At 35.9% G+C, this 18,060-nt stretch overlaps 2 protein-coding genes across 2 annotated transcripts in view; one reads left to right on the top strand and one right to left on the bottom strand.

Annotated features, from left to right (window-relative positions):
• kermit (PDZ domain-containing protein GIPC-like protein kermit) overlaps nt 1-5,419 on the bottom strand; it is a 176,047-nt gene extending 170,628 nt beyond the window's left edge. Inside the window, exon 1 of the mRNA XM_089105726.1 lies at nt 5,312-5,419. The gene's annotated coding sequence lies outside the window, so the exon portion shown is untranslated. The remainder of the gene's footprint in view (nt 1-5,311) is intronic.
• A 6,552-nt stretch (nt 5,420-11,971) lies between these two features.
• Nucleotides 11,972-18,060, top strand: part of LOC148940171 (gamma-aminobutyric acid receptor subunit beta-like) — a 189,640-nt gene continuing 183,551 nt past the window's right edge. Inside the window, exon 1 of the mRNA XM_089106090.1 lies at nt 11,972-12,057. The gene's annotated coding sequence lies outside the window, so the exon portion shown is untranslated. The remainder of the gene's footprint in view (nt 12,058-18,060) is intronic.

The raw sequence follows: 18,060 nt of genomic DNA, 5'->3' as shown, positions 1-18,060 counted from the left end.
ATCAAAATACATGGTACATAAAAATTTATTACCTACGTAGGACCCGTGGCAAGAACATAACTCGGTGCACTCAAGTGAGCTGCTCTTGCAGTTGCAGGGCCCAGTTTTTGCAACTGCATCGTATAAGCTCTCAACAGGCGACAGAAGCTTGGGGCAGGCAACTTGCAATTTGCCCATTGCTAGTCTTTTCCCATCCGTAACCGTTGGGGTTCTTTTCGGGAATAACTGCAAGATGAGAACTGGACCAGACCTGGGCTTGAATCTAAGCGTGCCAAATGTGCTGGTTTAGCGCATCCTCGGTTGACGGAAATATGTCCATGGATGATCCTTTTTTTGTGAGCAGATACTTCCTCAACTTATTTACCAACTCTTTCCCACTGGATCTGTCATATACAAGCACAATGAACTTTAAAAATTTATGCAAAGTCATTTTCAGGGAGCTCTGAAAGAAGAGAAGACAGGCGATTGAAGACCGGTGTTATGGCATTGTGCGCTTCCCATGCTTTCCAAAACCCTCCTTTGCCATGCCACAGGAATGCGGACACAGTGTCGCAGCCACTTAGAGCATGGAAAAAAAGCAGTGACTGCACCTTTTCTTCATCAAATACAGTTATTATGCCGTGAACAGGAATGTAGCGGAAACTCTTCCCTCGGCCATAGGCTATGTACAGTTGATCAACCCCAATAAGACAGTACTTTACAATCAGCAGAACAACTAAATCTGAATCAACCGTTCTGACGGTGATGAATTTCCTGTTGCAGCGCGCTTGATGAAGGCAGTGTAGGAATATCCTCTAATCTCTCTCCTCGGGGTTGCTAGGATGAATTTCAGACAAGTCTTTGGGAATTGTACTTCTTGTATTATCACCAGAAGTCAAGATAACCAAATGATTGGTAACAATGTCGCATACCGTTTTTGCCATGAACTCGAATAGGCTCTGCTTGTTATCTGAACACTGATGGAAACTAGTCCTGTATTTTTGGAATCGGCGTTCTTTCTTCATCTTTGTCCGATATATAACCTTGCTGCGCTTTTCTCGTGTAGAAGTTTTCAAACTGTCGGACTTATAAACGCCAAAGACGGCATCAACTCGCTCTGTTTCACTTGTGAACTGCTTACGAAGGTATTGGCAGATTTACTCTGTAACATATTCGTCAAACTTCTTGTCTTTTTGGCTTTATAAGGTGGGATAGGACAGCACCATCAAAAACGTTGGAATCGATGTGAGGTTTCTCGGTCACAACTTCAGAAGTATAAGATTTGAGCAGAGGTACAATATCAGACTTCGTGCTGAATCTTAGATTACCCTGATCAGACATTGAAGGGGTGAAAGGCTGGTTTTCATGTTTGAAAAACTCTTCCAAGTCAGCGCCTCTGGTGTTGCCACCAATATAGAGTTTGCAAAATAGGGCCAAATCTGACTTCGCCATCTGAAAGATTAATTTTGACTTCGGCATCGATGAGGGAATAGGAGTTGAAAATAATGACATCTTGTTTTGGCGTATCGGTGAATCAATGGGCTTTGTACGTTTTACAGAACGCTCTTCCACAAAAGTATCATACGGGGATTAGCCAACAATTTCCAGATTGCGATAACTACTGATAGCACGGCAATGGGTTACTCTCCCGGAGTCAATGGAAACGAGACTGTCATGCATACTTTCGAAAGAATAACCCATTCTATTAGATAACCCATTTACAAGGTTTTTAATGTTTGTCTGGCCTTCTGAAATGCCCAGTCCATTTCGTGATGTTCTGCTGTCCGCTGTTCCTTCACATTTCAGAATTTCAGTTTGATCGGAAAACAGAACTTTTGATGCTTTTGTAGCGAGGATCGTAAACTTGCGCTTTTTTAGCGCTTAGAGTGCCTTATAGGGCGCTATAGAGCAATCGCTCGACTTCATACCGATCATCGTTGGGTTCCCCATATTTCATACTATATTTCCACTTTACTGGAGTTTCTCAAAACGTTCAATAGTTTTGCGCGCGCTTGTAATGGTCGAACTTCTTGTAATGGTCGAACTTCTAGTACTCTAAACTATATTTTTGCCAGTTTTTGTATTCCATGGAATAGGCGCTTCCATTTTGCGCTTTACACAATTTTTTAGCGCTCTTTTTGCACTTTAGAGCAGTTCTTTGCTTTTAATTTAGCTACCATTAGAATCTCCATATCTTAAAACGTACTGTCAGAAGTTTTGATGCGTCTGTAGAGAGACTGGTAAATTTGCGGTTTTTTTAGTGCTTCAGGTACTTGTAAAGGTGCTTTCAAGCGTCCGCCTGACGTGCTTCCCGTCAACGTTGGATTACCCGTGCTTTAATGTATACCTCCACCAGGTTTGGTGCTTTTTGCCAGAAGTGCACGATTCTAGTGATATTTTCCGTTTAACAGCGCCACTATAACTTACTCAGGCTACTAAATTTCATAAGTCGAGACGGCAGAAACTCGTTTGAACAAAGAACTTACGATGCATCACGGATTCAATACAATTGAGAAGCATATTATTAGGCCCATATCTGGGACCGTCAGGTGGGGGAGTTGGGAGCATTGTCAGATAAGCAACCATGATATTTAGAAATGCATAGCATAAGGAATATAATGCTGCTACTTATATTTCTTTTGCATGATTCATTAAGGAATAGTGATGCTAGCACTTTGGATGCTCTTCTCAGAAGGAAACACTATAAAACTTTGAAATTTTTTTTAAAGATTTCTCAAATACGTACTCAATTTTCATGGTTGTTGTAAGGTTAGAGATAAGTTGTTGAAGACTATGAATACGATTTTAAAAAAAATACGATTAAAAAAAAAAAAAGACTATGAATACGATTTTTGAAAAAGGGGAAATAGATAACGATTTTAGGAAATCTTTGATTAAACTTCTCCATAAGAAAGGTGATAAGAGTGAGTTTGGTAATTATAGAGGCATTGGCGTGGTTTCTGTAGGAAGCAAATTAGTTAGTATGATCATACTTTTTAGACTTAGAGATGCTGTAGATAAAGTTTTAAGAGAAGAACAGTGATGTCTTTGGAAGGGTAGATGATGCTTCGATCTATTTTTTATTCTTTTACTAATAATTGAGAAGTGCCTGAGTCATATAACTTCTCTAATCCTCAGTTTTATAGATTATAAGCAAGCGTTTGATTCAGCTGATAGAAAAACTTTTGCAAAGGCCTATTCTTGTATGGTATACCACATAAACACTTTAAATTGATTCATGCTATGTACAAGAATAACATAGCTGCGGTTAAGGTAGGAATTGAGGTTAGCAACTGGTTCTGTATTAAATCAAGAGTTATACAGGGTTGTGTTCAATCACTATTTATATGGATTACTTCGATGAGCTTTGTCCTAAGGAGCACAACAAAGGTAATGGAAGAACAGGGAATTAAATGGGGAAGTAAAATCTATTTTAATTTGAATGTGCTGGTGATTTAAGAATCTTAGATGAAAATGTTTGCAAAATGAATGAACATTTAGAGGTTTTGCGAGTTCAGGGTGCAAGAACAAGTTTGATTAATGTCAAGAAGATTAAGTAGCTAAGATTAGGAATAAGTGAAGGTGAATAGGTGATATTGGGTAATGAGAAGATCGATGAAGTGAACAGCTTCACTTACCTTGGTATTATTATTAGTAAAGAAGGTGGGTGCAGTGAAAATGTGAAAAGTAGATTAGCAAAGGCCATGGGTGTTTTTTTTTTCACAATTAAAAAAGTTTTAAGATTAGGAAAATAAGTTTGCGAACAAAGGTTAGGATAATGGAAGCTACATTGATGACAGTGGTCAAGCATGGTTATGAAGCGTGGGTACTCCAAGAAATGGAACAAAAATTTCTAGATGTTGTCCATAGAAATTGCCTACGGGTTGTTTTGGGCTCCAAATAGACTGAACGTATCTCAAACAGTTAGTTGTACAAAAAATGTGGTTCAATCCCACTTTTTAGGGCTAAAATGAGAGGAAGAATAAGATGACTAGGACACTCTGTGGATGAATGATGATAGATTGCCCAAGACTGTCCATGTCTGCCAACTGTCTTGAGCCAAATGAAAAGCAGGTCGTCCCCGAATGGGGTGGATGGATGTTGTAAGGTGAGGTTTAAGGGAAATGGGAACTTCTTTGGATGGTGTAAGGAGGTGAGGCTTTGAATAGATTAGGATGGACGAGGAGCTTAAGTAGCTGTGTTGGCCTCCGGCGGTGTGGTGCTGCAGTGAGTTAGTAAGAGTAGTAATAGTATTAGTATATAGGGCCGTTCTTTTATTCATCTTTGTGCTAAGATCTTACATCTTTTGACAAAAAACGCTTAAAATTGAAATCTTAGCACTAAGATCTTACATCTTATATCGTTCTTTTGCAAATGTCTTTCATCATTCTGCTCTGATCAGCGGTCTAATAACAATGATGAGTATATCATGAAAGTTCTCTCATCATTGTTCTATGTGGCAGAAAGATGGCGTCCTTCACACTTTTTGCTAACATTAGGGAGCTGTAAGGTCTTAGAACAAAGATAAGTTAAAAGAACGGAAATCTTTGCAGAAAGATGGGAGATATTAGATGTAAGATCTTAGTGGAAAAGAACGGCCCTTATAGAAGATAAATTATTTAGGGTGTATATTTGTAGATTAGCGTGGGGGGGGGGGGTTAAAGTAAAGTGGAACGGGTATAATTGGGGCTGCTGAGAAGGAAACATGTTAAGAAAGTAATTCTTACTTCATGATATGCAGGAAAATTAACGATTGAAAAAGCAAATAATTACTTTGATTTTGATAACCGTAACACTACTATCATCCTAATTAACACATTTTGACTTCAATCCCACAATAACTGACCCCAACCCCTCCAATTTGCAAATATATAGCCCAAATTATACATTTCCTGTAAATTGAATGAATGCTAACAAAATCAAGAAACGGAAAAAAACCATGAGAAATTTATAGTCTGGGCTACATATTTGAACATTAGGCAGGGTCTGGGAGAAGGTATAGTTGAATTACAGCCGAAATGTGTTAACTACAATTATTCTGCATATTATGAAGTAAAAAATGTGTTCTTATTATGTTTCCTAATCAACAGTCCCAATTCTAGACTTACAACGTAAAATTCTTTTAAAATGTAATAGTGATTAGGAGTAATATAACTCTTTGAATTAGTTTTCATAATTTTGCGGCGTTTCCTCCTGAGGAGACCACCGAAACGGCCAACATACCTAGTACCGAAACGGCCGCCAAAATAGTACCGACACGGCCGCCAAAATAGTACCGAAATGGCCAACCACTGCACAATTTACTGAAGACAAATAAAATCTCGCTACTCACTTTTCAAGTCTTGCCGTTTTTCTCAATATTCCACCAAACAAATGAGTTTTAAAAAACTGTTGTTTTCCGTCCAATTTTGTTGTTTACTGAGTCCAGGTGCTATTGAACTTCGAAACCTTTTGAAATCAAGCATGAATATAGTTACTCTACTTAACTGACATCTATCCTTAATGATATTGTGGAGCTTTAAAAGAGCTAATTAGGAAATAGTAGTTATCATCTAATTTTAAAGACGTGTGTGTTACTAAGCCGGATGTTTGTTTATATAAATGTTGATGTGAGCCGTACGAGACAATTTAAATGTTACTGAATTTCGAACTGTAAAATTCTCCGTCGGGTGCAAAATTTTTAATCTCGTTTATATACTGCAGGGGCGGATCAAGAGCAAATTCTTGAGGGGGGGGGGGCAATGTGACAAGGGCGCCAATTATTTACAAAATTAAGAAATTCATTTAAAAAATAGTAAAAAAAAACAAGGAATGAAGGCACCAGAAACAATCTTGGAGTGGGGGAGGAGGCTGGATCAGCCAGTGATATATTGTGCATTTTTATTTTCATTGATATATCTTGTGATTACACAATACGAGGGGGCGCAATAAATTAGCACTTACTGATTTTCTTCTTAAAAAAAACTGGACTGATGTGGTTTATCGTCAAACTGTTCGGTGCAGTCCATCGCCGCGCTGCCTATTCAGAGAAACGTAATTTTAAAACAACAAAGGAATTCCGTGGCCACTTATAATCTCTGAAATGTCTCCCAATAATGGCAACTGAGAGTTCGGTATTACCTCTTCCGTTCATCGCTTTTGGCTCATCAGCTGTGCTCTGTTCACTGCTTCCACTATCCCCGAATTTTTGGGAGTTTTCACCGAAAATCTCGCAAAAACGGAGTGGCAAAAACGCTTGGGCCTAGGAGCGTCAAAGCTTTAAATCTGGCCCTGACTGTCATAGGTTGAAGATAAATGACATATCGTGCTCAAATTCAAAAAGTGTGTGTCGATCTTTCTTGCACAAATTGAGGAATATTTCGCCAGTGTATTTCGAGGGGTTGTTCGCGAGCAAAGCTATCTGTCTAATTTCCTTGCCTAGCGAAGAAATCAAAACTGATATTAGCAATACTGGTTTTTAGCACCAACTAAAATTGTTTTCCTCGAGACTTTAAAATGACTATAAATTCAACTTTTTTCTTTATTTTTTAAATCAATAGTTTCATGAGATGAATAGTATGTTTGAAAACCTTAGAATCATAACTGAGACCAAATTACAAAAAACAGTATTTAGAAATAACTCGATTAGGGTGATAGTAGTGTTAGGGCTATTAAAATCAAAACAATAATTTACTTTTTCAGTTGATGATTTTGATAATTTTCTCAAGAATGTCTCACAAATCATATTTGCTTTTCATTGAATCATCATATCATACCATCAAATCGTCACACTCTGTGCTGTTTTGTTGTTAAGACAGGAATTGTCGCAAATACTCCCTTTTCTTAGGTAGCACAGTGAGTTGATCTCTGTTTCGCAATTCAGGACCCAGGGTTCAGTCCCAGCTCCAATAAGGCTTAGTAACAGGCTTGCCTGTAAAAATGTCCCAGCACCTGAAATCTCGACACTTTTTGGTACCAAGTTAGGCTGAAACAGTCTGTGTCTTGTATAAAATTAGAAGTATAAGTAACACCCGTTTTTAATATCACTCCCGCTTACAGAAGGCTGTTTATTTCTTAGAAGGTATGGGAAATTGGTAGTGATATGGAAAAAAAATCTTATTGAATCTAATTGAGACTACATAAGGTTTATTTGTTATTAGTTTTATTTGTTAAATGCAGAGTTATCCTATTTATCCGGAGCCTTGTCGGTACGCTCCGTGATGGGAATGCAGACAAAAAAGAAAAAATTCTTACGAGTTTTACAAGTTACAAGTCTTTCTTACAAGTTAATTTTATTTTGAACACAATGGCATGGATGTTATTGTAACAGAAGTAGCATGTATTCTATTTACTTTTCGGAAGATTATTGGAAGATTTTTCCTTTTCCAGCAAGTCTTTTTTCATTTATAAGTATTTACAATGCTGCCTGAAAATCACCCGCAGTTGAACTGACACTATAAGCTGGATTTCAATGTAGCAAAAGTCGATTTCATTGATTAGTCCACGGTCGGATCAGCGTAAATAATCTTTTCATAGTGGTGTTACATCAGTGCTGGAGCCAAGCTCGTGAAAATGTTTTATGAAATTCAGAAAAGTTTTGGTCTTGTTGGATGGACAAGAAAATAAGTTTCACAGCTGGACTTTCCTGACATATCAAGATGGGTGACAATCCTCGTAAAATACTGAAAGGGAGTCATAATTATCTACCACTCTCTTACATTTCCTACACATGTATCTCGTACAGAATCTTCGAAGAAGAAGCTGTTCCCCTGAAAAATATAATCCCTAATTTTTGTTTCCTGATAGAAGTATTAAGATATTAGATATATTCTTTGGACTTGGATATAACGAAGTTCCCATAACACTATTTTAATTTTTTTTTTTAGCCACGTTTTAATTCTTTGGACTATTTTATTATATCTCGGCAATAGTTGAACGTTTTCCATTTTTATGATCTTTACATGCTTTTACTATGAACAATATTAACCATCAAACTTTTTTACTCGGTGCTAAAAGAAGCATGGCAAAGGGAGAGCATGGACTCAAATAGTAAAGGAAGAGTCTTCTAGACTTAGATTGTGCATATGTTTTAAGCATCCTAGATGAAAATGTTGCCAAAATGGAAGAAGTTTTAGAGGTTTTGCGAGTTCAGGACGCAAGAATACGTTTCAAAATAATGTTAAGAAGACTAAGTCGGTAAGACTAGGAATAAGCGAAGGATAAGAGGCGATGTTGGGTATTTAGAAGATCGATCAAGCCGACAGCCTCACTTACTAGGCGGTATTATTAGTAGTAAAGACGGTGGGTGCAGTAAAGATGTTAAAATTAGAGTAGCCGATGCAAAGGGTATTTTCTCACATTTGAAATAAATTTGGAAGAATAAGAAGACAATTCTGGGAACCAAGATTAGAATATTGGAACAACAGTGATGACAGTCGCAGAGTGCGGTTCTAAAGCATAGGCACTGCAAATAAAAGAGGAGGAGTTGCTAGCTGATTTCCAGAGAAATTACCTACGGATTGTTTTGGATACCTGACTGACTGACTGTACTTCAAATAATAAGTCCCACTTAATAGGTTCAGTCCCAATTTTTGGGGCTATAAAGAAAGAAAGGTTGAGATGGCTAGGACACGTTTTGCAGATGAAGGATGATCGTCCTTATTGGTAAACCATCTAGGGCCAACCGAAGAGCAGGTTGTCCTCGAATGGGGTTGAAGGATGAAAGATTTAAATAAAATGGAAATTCCTTTAGAGTGTGTGAAAAGGGAGGCTTCAAATAGATTGGGATGGAGGAGGAGCGTGCGTGGTTGTGTTTACCTCAGGTGCCTGGTTGCTGCAGTGAGTTTTTGTTAGTAGTAGCAGTAGTAGTAGTAGTAACAATAATTGGGAGGTAGTCAATTATAGGTAACATAAGAAGAGGCTATTCAGCAAAAAAAAGACACAAAAAAAAACAGCCTAGAAATAATATTCATTAATATGAATGTTGTGACGGTTACTAGGCTGTAATTTCCTCGGTGGTTGCCACTTCTCAGGGTCACTCTACAGCGCTGTTTGCAATCACGGTTCTTGTTAGGCAAACTCGCGAAAGGTCCACCCTGACGCCACTATAAGGCCACACCAGGAGGGCTTTCCACCCGGGGATAGGAACGGAGGATGTAACTTATGACAAAGTTGAGACCCCAGCCCATCTCACAACAGCAGAAGAGCTCCAACCTATCCTCGTCAGGACATTCGTCAGGGTTGTCTAACATGGCACAAGCTTAATGTCACACTAATTATTATCCTCAATGTTTTATTCCCTATAAATCTGTCCTTGTCAAATGGGAATCGATTGGGAGAAAAATACTTTCAATTTAAACAATGTTGTACGTTTTTAATACAGTGTAAATGACTCTCTATCCTTCGGGGTGTTCGAGGGAGGGGCCACGATACGATATTTATTTTAGTAATTTCTTGCCTTTTCAAGTTTGAATTTATCATTCACTGTAATTTGATCTCTTTCAAATTTCTTTTTTTCATTCAAAGTAGTTTCTCTTTATTTTAAGATTAACCTTTTATAGGAGTTAATTTTGAATGTTTTAAGGTATAAATTTGCTCTTTCTCTTTGAATTTATTTCCTAAATTTATTCAACTTTGTTTTTAATTCCTATATTTTTTATGTAAATTAGTAGTAGCAATGCTAGTTAATAATTGTCATGAATAGTGGTATTTAATGTTAACTAATTTTAGTGACATTGCCAGTAGTAGTCTTGGAGTGCAGGAATCTTGACCATTTGGAGTGTTTCTTGACCGCTGGTCATAGAAATTACTGTTAGGAGTAGTAGCTATTAGTGTTAGTTGGGATAGGAGTAGTTGGGTTAATAACGGCTAGAAAATTCATGGTGGGAATGGTCGTAAGTATTGTGATGACAGGAGTAGCAATCATGGTAAGATTGGTCTTAAAAGGAGTAGTAGCGGTTAGAGCAGCCGTAGTGGGAGTAGTCGTAGAAGGAGCAGCAGCAATAGTAACGGTTTTGTAATAGTGGTAATAATGGTAGCAGTAGTCTTTTCAAAGTAGTTGCTATTCAAATATTACATTTTTCTTAGGAATAGCGGAAATTTTGGACTGAAACCTTCCATTCCCGTGATGGAAAGGTAATAAGAAGATGGAGTTTTGAGGGCGGAGCAAAATTGGCACAGAAAAAAAAGAAAAAGGAAGGAAAAGGCAAGGAAATAAACAAAGGAAAATAACCCAACTTTACAAGGAGCATGAAGATGGAACCAAGAATATGAACCTGGTAACCCTGTCGGTGGCGTTGTTGGTATATAGAAATGCCTAACAGCCAAGGGTATATCCAGGATTTTTGCTATGGAGGGTATTTTTTTAGGTAGGGAGGGAGATACAAAAACAACTTTGCAGAACGCATCCAAATTTTTCTTATATGTATTTTTGTTAATTTTTCACGACTCGGACAAAAATTTTGGGGAGGGGAGAAAAACCTCAAAAACGCATAAAATTTTTGCTTATATCCATTTTTGTTACGTTTTTACGAGTCAGACGAAGATGTCGAGGGGGTGGCAACCCCCCCCCCCCCCTTCCCTCCTGGACACGCCCTTCAGGTCAGGTCTCTGGATTTAATCTAAAGAAATTTTGATTTATATGGAAGAACCAACTAATCACCTTTATCTGTGTCCCTATTGTATTGATCTATCAACATAAACTATTAATTTTTATAATCAAATACAAATTGTAATAATCATATGTATAATTAAATGCAATCAAACAATATCAAATATCACTTGATCTATCAACTTGTAAGCATAACAGAAAGCGCAAAAACACATGTTTCCAGCGGCAAAAAAAAGAAGAAAAATACCAACTAAAATTGCTAGAAACCTAGAAAAACTTGACATTAATTTTTATTAATGTGATAGTAATTTCCCCAATGCCGTATTTAGGGGGGGTACCAATTTTGAACCCTCCCCCTTAAACAAATGCCCGACCCGTAACAAAGCAGCAAAAATTCATTGAAATTGATCGTTGATGAGTTTTGTCAAGATTTTTTTTGTAAGCCCCCCTCCCACCCGAACAAAATTAACTTCTCCTCCATTGAAGAAAATCCTGGATACGTCCTTGAATCTGCGCATGTTTCTCATATCCGTTTTCCCATTAATGATGTAACTTCCTTTGGAATAAAATCGATAGTTGTTATGCATATATAGAAAACGCAAAAAAATACAAAGAAAAGATAATGCACATTGCAAATACAGGAAACCTTGGATACATCAAAATTTATCCCCATATATATGTGAGTATCTTTATCAGGTTTATTGTTCCCCATATTTCTTAGCGCGGTTTTCTATAAATGATAAAACATCTTGGGATTAAAATATTACATATTAGAAAATGCAGATGCAAAAAAAAAAAATTATCCACATTACAAATACAGACAACTTTGGATAGATGAAAATCAGTTACCATAAAACATAATATTATTACCGATATTTCTTATCCCTGTTATCTACGAATGATCCAAGGCCCTGGGAATAAAATGAACAAATATTATTCATGCAAGTATAATGCGCACTTCCCGCGGCAAAAAATGTTCATTGTAAATACAGGGAACCTAAAACAGATCAATATTGATTTCCATAAACATGTCAGTGTCTTTGTATTATGTATACTTTTATCCACATCTCTCATCACTGTTACTCCAAAAATGATACGGTATTTTTGGGAATAAATCCCAGGGTAATCTTTAGATCCCTTCATAAATTTCTTACACCCCAAATCAACCAACAAGATACCGTGAATTTCTCATATAGATATGCCGATATAGGCAGTATATCATGTAACTTATTACCATTTCCCTTCAATTAAGGTCAGCAAATATATAGGGCAAAATCCGCATGGCTATTCCCTAAGAAGTGCTATGTTTAAAATCTTAGGAGACTTGGTACCCCTTTGATTCGCGCATGGTTCCCCCAACATTGACTCGAGGAGATACGCTGGTCTTCAAATATATCTTTCCAGTCTTATGTCTGTTTGTGACAATATCATGCGGTAGGATGTGTTGTTGGATAGATGTTAGGTGGCGGTAGTCATAGTAACTAATCCCGGTAGGTGTCTCCAATACGTTAGACAAATAAAAAAAAAACAAGTTTTTTAAACTGAAAGTAAGGAACGATGTTAAAACTTAAAACGAACAGAAATTATTCCGTTTATGAAAGGGGCTGTCCCCTCCTCAACGCCCTCTCTCTACGCTAAAGTTTGACTTTCTCACAACTCTATTTTTTTTAAACAATAAAAACCTTTAGCGTAAAGAGCGAGGCGTTGAGGAGGGGACAGCCCCTTTCATATACGGAATAATTTCTGTTCTTTTAATTTTTAACGTCGTTCCTTACTTTCAGTTAAAAAAACTTGTATTTTTTATTTAATCTTTGAATATTTTTGAATTCATACGGGTTTTGATTTGGATTTGCCGTACATGAATAATTAAAACAAAATGTGCATATTAATTTTACTTTTTTTGTTAAACGACTTTTTCAAAACATTTTAATTTTATTTACGAACTTTGTATTAGTAATACGTAAATATACATAACTTACTAATTAACTTACGTAACGAACTTCTATATGCATATATTTTTAATACGTATATTAGGGGGCTCACCCCCTATTCAATGCCTCGCTCTTTAAGCTAAAGTTCGAATTTTGTTCCAATTCTTTAAAAATGACCCCTTAATCACAAAGGCCGTTATTTAGAATAAATAGCTCTTACGAAAGTACTAAAATATCTTTGGCTTAAAGAGCGAGGCATTGACTAGGGGGTGAACCCAATCATATACGTAATATTTTCTGTTCGTTTTAAGTTTTGATATTACTCCTTATTTTCAGTTGGTAAACTTGTGTTTTTTACATTTAATTTCTGATCTTTTTTTTAAATAAGGCTGGGAAATCCAGCGCCCCCTTCATAGAAGGGTCCCTTCCCACATGACGACTTCATTCATGTACAGATCTTCCCAAATAACCCCTAATCCATCCACTTCCCTCCGCCCATACAAAATCCCCCCTTAAAACGTCTGGCTACTTCCAAATAACCAAGACTCAATGATAACAGTGAGTAAAGTTCATAACATTCAGCCCCCCCCCCGGGGACTTCGGGGGATTAAGTCATCCTTAGGGACATATTTATCATATTTTCAACCATACTGAACAAAATGGCTATCTCAAAATTTTGATCAGGTGACTTTGGGAAAAAAATTAGCGTGGGAGGGAGCCTAGTTGCCCTCCATTTTTTTGGTCACTTAAAAAGGGCACTAGAACTTTTAATTTCAGTTCCAATGAGTCCTCCCACGATATTCTAGGACCACTGGGTAGATACGATCACCCCTGGGAAAAAACAAAAAACAACAACAAATAAACACGCATCCGTCATTTTTTTTTCTGGCAAAAAATGTAAAATTCCACATTTTTGTAGATAGGAGCTTAAAAACTCTACAGTAGGGTTCTCTGATACGCTGAATATGATGGTGTGATGTTCATTCAGGTTCTATAATTTTTAGGGGGTCTTTCCCCCTTTTTTCAAAAATGAGCTAAATTTTCTCAGGCGCGTAACTTTTTATGGATAAGACTAAACTTGATGAAAGATATATATTTGAATTCAGAATTAAAATTTAATTCTTTTGATGTATATATTGGTATCAAAAACCCGTTTTCTAGAGTTTCGGTTACCTTTGAGCCGGGTCGCTCCTTACTTATAGTTCGTTACCACGAACTGTTTGATTAATAGTTTATTAATATGTAGCTATAATTCAATATTTTCTTGGATCAATTTATACTAAGAGCAATTTTTCGCTATTAACAAATCTTTAGGAAATTGACTAAGCTAAATAAAAGCCATTTCCATAAGACAAAACGTTAATGTAACTAAGAATTGTCAATACAAAAATCAGTATTGCAGAGAAAAAGAGACGGGGGGGGGTGATAATCCACTATTCCTCTCTCAATATTTTGTGTGCAGCTGTATTTACCTACATTGCGTAAATGTAGTACATCGTTAATAAAGAAATTATTATCAAACAGATCATGGTAACGAACTGTAAGTAAGGAGCGACCCGGCTCAATAGTAACCGAAACTCCAAAAACCGGAATTTTTATACCAATAGATACATGAATAGAATCAGATTTTTGTGTTGATTTCAAATATGTAAGTTTCATTAAGTTTAGTTAAGTATAGCTAATATTTTTTGTTCGTTTTAAGTTTTGATGTTGCTCCTTACTTTCAGTTGAAAAACTTGTTTTTTTATATTTAATTTCTGATTTTTGTTTTAAATAATGATGTGAAATCTGGCGCCCCTTCATAGCCATGTCCCTTCCCCCATGAAAACTTCCTTCATGAAAAGATCCTCCCATATAACCCCCGACCCACCCCCCACACCCAGAAAAAATTACCCCTGAAAACGTCGGTATACTTGCCAATAACCAATACGAGATGTTAACATTGGGTAAAGTTAATAACTTTCAGCCCTCCCCCGGGGGGCTTCGAGGGATTAAGTCATCCTCAAAGACATAGTTATTATAGTTTTCGAATATGCTGAACAAAATGGCTACCTCAAAATTTTGATCGGGTGAATTTGGGAGAAAAATGAGCGTAGGAGGGAGCCTAGTTGCCCTCCATTTTTTTTGGTCACTTGAAAATGGGCACTAGAAATTTTAATTTCCATTCCAATGAGCCATCACGCAATATTATAGTACAACTGAGTCGATACGATCACCCCTGGGGAAAAAAAAAACAAAAAAAAAAAAAAACAAATAAACAGATAAACACGCATCCGTGATCTTTCTTCTGGCAAAAAATGAAAAATTCCACATTTTTGTAGATAGGAGCTTGAAACCTCTAAAGTACGGTTTTCTGATGCGTTGATTATGATCGTATGATTTTCGTTAGGTTCTATTGTTTTTAGGAGGTATTTTTTCCTTTTTTCTAAAATCAGCCAAATTTTTTCAGGGGCATATCTTTTGATGGGTAAGACTAAACTTGATGAAAATTACATATTTGAAATCAGAATTAAAATATAATTCTTGTGATGCATCTATTGGTATCAAAATTCCGTTTTTTAGAGTTTCGGTTACCATTGAGCCGGGTCGCTCCTTACTTACAGTTCGTTACCACGAACTGTTTGATGTAAGCCAGTAAAAAGGAAGAAGAAATTTAAAAAGGGGAAAAAATGAGTCACAAAATTATTTGCTAGAAGGCTGTCTGTTTCACTGTGGTCAAACTCATCCGTTATAGAAATTTATCTTTGTTGGAAGAGACTTCGGAACAATGCGTCTGAGAACTATGAGAAGTTTGAACTTGGTAATAGGGGTTTATGATCATGCATCTCTGACCATACTTCTCGGCAAAAATACAAAGGTACTTGTCTAGAATCCGGTAAGCACGTAATAAAAGACAGCATCGAAATGTCAAACATGCTGTTGATGAACAAGTTTCCGCTGACTAGTGAGGTATAAAGAAAGGGTTTCTCACTCCGGGAACTATATTTAAACTTTAGTTTTTTGGGGGGTTTAAAGGGACTAAAAGGTACCTAGGTTGGGTTAGGTTACGTATTTAATGTATGCTATGCTGTGGAAGATTATTTGACTTTATTTCTCATCCTTTTTGGTTTAATGGAGCTCTTTACTTTTCTTTTAAAAATTTATTTTGTAGAAAATTGTTTTTAGATTTATTATAAATAATATAAGGTTGAAGAATGTTTTGGTAGAAGCATAAGAGCCTGTTCGATAAACTATGTAAATGGAACATTTCACTCACCTTCATTTTTGACTTTAGTTGCCTTCATTTTATTTGTTTCTCCAGGAGCAAAATACTTCGGAAGAATGGCCATAGGAGCTTGAACAAGAGATCCCCTAACTCTAGGTTCATATGAAAAGAAATTATTACGATTGGTGATATTCGTGAATGGCATCAATGAGCAATTTTAGTTTATATTTATGCTCGCACAATTCTGCCTCTTTGACGGCTGCTACTGTTGCTCAGAAACAACATAAACAGTAAAGTACATATTTTTTGCTGTTGTATAAGAATATTCTTTGAAGAATTGCCTGGTTCTTTAATATAAGTTGACATTATGTGCCCAAGAATGGCGACCAAGTTAGAACCTGACGAAATTCTCCTCAAATAATTTATAATAAATAATAATAAATAATAATAATAATAATTATTATAAATAATAATAATAAATATAAATAATAATAATAATATAAATAATAATAATAAATAATAATTTATAGTTTCTGCTTTCTTCTTCTCAAATGAAATCCCAGAAGATACTAACCCAATTCTCATGGTTTTCTCCCGTATTAATCCAGTATCATGGGCGTAGGGAGAGGGGGGGGCAGCTTCCCCCCCCCTAGACCTTCAAATTTACATTAGATATGGCTGAAAAAGCAGATGGTTTGGAAAAATTAGTTGATAAAACTCCATCACACTATCGACTGCCCCCCCCTAGACAATATGCTGCCTAATGCTGCCTACGCCCATGTCCAGTATGTAATAAGGACATTTTGTGAAACAGAGAGGTAACTTTAGTCCATAAAGGGTGAGCGAGTTTCTACGGAAAGAAACCCTCCTTCCCATCTCTAGAGAATTTTCAGAATGTAATAGGCAATTTTTTTTTCATGTTCTGAAGTGGAGACATACAAGGGTTTAGGTCCAGCATTTTGATTGGGGTGGGGGGAAGCATTCTTAAAATGAGTAAAACTTATATTGAATATGCAAATCAAGCTTAAAACGAAAAATGATCACTACAAACAAGAGATTAGCTACTATCCCCTTACCTAACTGTAAAAGTACAAAGCGTCATTGGCGCCTACTGCGTCATTGGCGCCTTATTAAAAACTATATGTTTCTTGAACAGTCTAGAAAAGAACTAATAAAATTAGAATGGAAATTTGATATATAATGATACTAACTGCTGAAAGCTCACCAGTTCAAGATTTAATTTCACTGTAATTTTCATTTTATTTCCAATGTTGTATTAAGTACAAAAGAAAATATTCGTAATATAATTCGTTTTCTGTAAAGCGTCAATTACGCAGTAGGCTTTAGACATTTACAACTCGGGGAGCAAGCAGTTGCCAAACTCTTGTTTGTAGCGAAAACTATGTGTTCGCTACAAATAGTCTTGTAAAGAACTAATAAATTAAACTGAATATTGTATATATAATGATAATAATTGCTAAAAAATCCTCAGTTGGAGATTTTATTTTAACTTAATTTTATTTTCACTGTTGTAATAAGTGCAAAAGAAAATATTTGTAGTATAGTTCGTTTTCAGTAAAGCGCAAACTACACAGTAGGCTTTTTACTTTCACAGTTAGGGAAGGGGGTAGTAGGCAAACTCTTGTCTATGGTGATTTTTGTTCGTTTGAAGCTTGATTTGTATATTCAACTTAAGTTTTACTCATTTTAAGATTTATTTTTTCATTTGTAGTAGCACTTGATAAATATTTTTTTGCTAGGATTGTTTATTTGATTTCTGTTCGGTTTGCGTTTTATTTATTCTCTAATAGTAAAAGATTTTTGTTCTTTCTAAGCTTGATTTACATATTCAATTTAAATTTTCTAGTTTTAAGATTTATTTATTCATTTTTATTAGTACCTGTTGTAAGTTTGTTTGCTACGATTGATTATTTAATTTCTGTTCGTTTTGTGTTTAAATTATTCTTTAACAGTAATTTTTGGTCATTTTGAGTTTGAATTATTATAGGTTTTTATTTTTACTGATATCAAGTTTAATATGGCCATTTTTTTTTCTTCGAAAAACTTCTTTTTTGGAAATTTCCTTTTTTATTAATTTCTGTTCGTTTTTTATTGCCAAAGTTTCAAGTTTTTCAAAATTCCTTATTTGAAATTCTGATTTGTTTTTCAACATCAAAGTCTGATCAAAGCATCAAAACTAGCATCAAAGTTACGAAGTATTAAAGTAAAGATTGTTGCCTGCCAATAGATTTTGACCATTAATAAGGAAAATAAAAGTTCTAACTTGTGACTGAGTGATCCCTTTAAAGTTTTCCACAAACACTTTTTCTATATGGTTCGGATGGAGCAAAAAAAAA

This window comes from Artemia sp. Qi Xiang Cuo, chromosome 20, assembly GCF_049724085.1.
Source record: "Artemia sp. Qi Xiang Cuo chromosome 20, ASM4972408v1, whole genome shotgun sequence".
NCBI classification, from domain to species: domain Eukaryota; kingdom Metazoa; phylum Arthropoda; class Branchiopoda; order Anostraca; family Artemiidae; genus Artemia; species Artemia sp. Qi Xiang Cuo.
This window is presented reverse-complemented; position numbering and strand designations above follow the sequence as displayed.